The following is a 603-nucleotide window of genomic DNA, read 5'->3' on the forward strand; positions in this document are numbered from 1 at the left end:
GAGTAGCCTATTCAAGAGCATCATAACGGCCAACAAGTAAACTAGAACGAACTTTAAAAAGTAACATTATACCCTTGTCATTCTGCTGTTTTTGATCAACTACTACTGTAGAACTACAGAAAATAAAGTCTGTATCTCTCGACTTTCCAAAAAGTCTTGGGACACACGTGCCTGTGGTCCATCTCGCATCCCTGTGTGGATCTGTACTCACCTCTCCTCTGCGACGCAGCCGGTGACAGAGCAATGAACGCGCAGCAGAGGAACCGCTCCAGAAACGCGAGACACCTGCAACCATGAACCACAGCTGTTTTTTGTTTTGTCCATCTTTATCATTTACAGTCCAAAAAGCTTTTCTGTAAAGTGCATTTCTAACTTATACCTTCTTGCCATTTCAGTTTGTAAAACTTATCTGTTCCGACAGCTACATGGGACCCTGGTTGGAAGGTGGAGGAGTTTCCCGCTTTAGAGTTAGCAGAGCCCTCGCGCCGGTGCAGCAGCTGATGAGAGTGATCCACGAGCCGCACTGATGAAGGAGACGGAGCGGGGAGGGCAGCGGCGCACGAACAGTTCACCAGGAATCCGCTGGGTCCTAAAGCCTTCCTG

The 603-nt window shown here is 48.3% G+C and overlaps 1 long non-coding RNA gene across 1 annotated transcript; it reads right to left on the reverse strand.

The window, feature by feature from the left end:
• Nucleotides 1–211: 211 nt before the first annotated feature.
• LOC107578991 (uncharacterized) lies at nucleotides 212–515 on the reverse strand. Its single transcript, XR_001608407.1, has 2 exons — nucleotides 380–515; nucleotides 212–285 (listed from the first exon to the last, which is right to left on the reverse strand). It is a non-coding gene; the product is annotated as an uncharacterized lncRNA (long non-coding RNA).
• Between the last annotated feature and the right edge of the window lie 88 nt (nucleotides 516–603).

This window comes from Sinocyclocheilus grahami, unplaced genomic scaffold (assembly GCF_001515645.1).
Source record: "Sinocyclocheilus grahami isolate Dianchi unplaced genomic scaffold, SAMN03320097.WGS_v1.1 scaffold13375.1, whole genome shotgun sequence".
Lineage (NCBI taxonomy): Eukaryota > Metazoa > Chordata > Actinopteri > Cypriniformes > Cyprinidae > Sinocyclocheilus > Sinocyclocheilus grahami.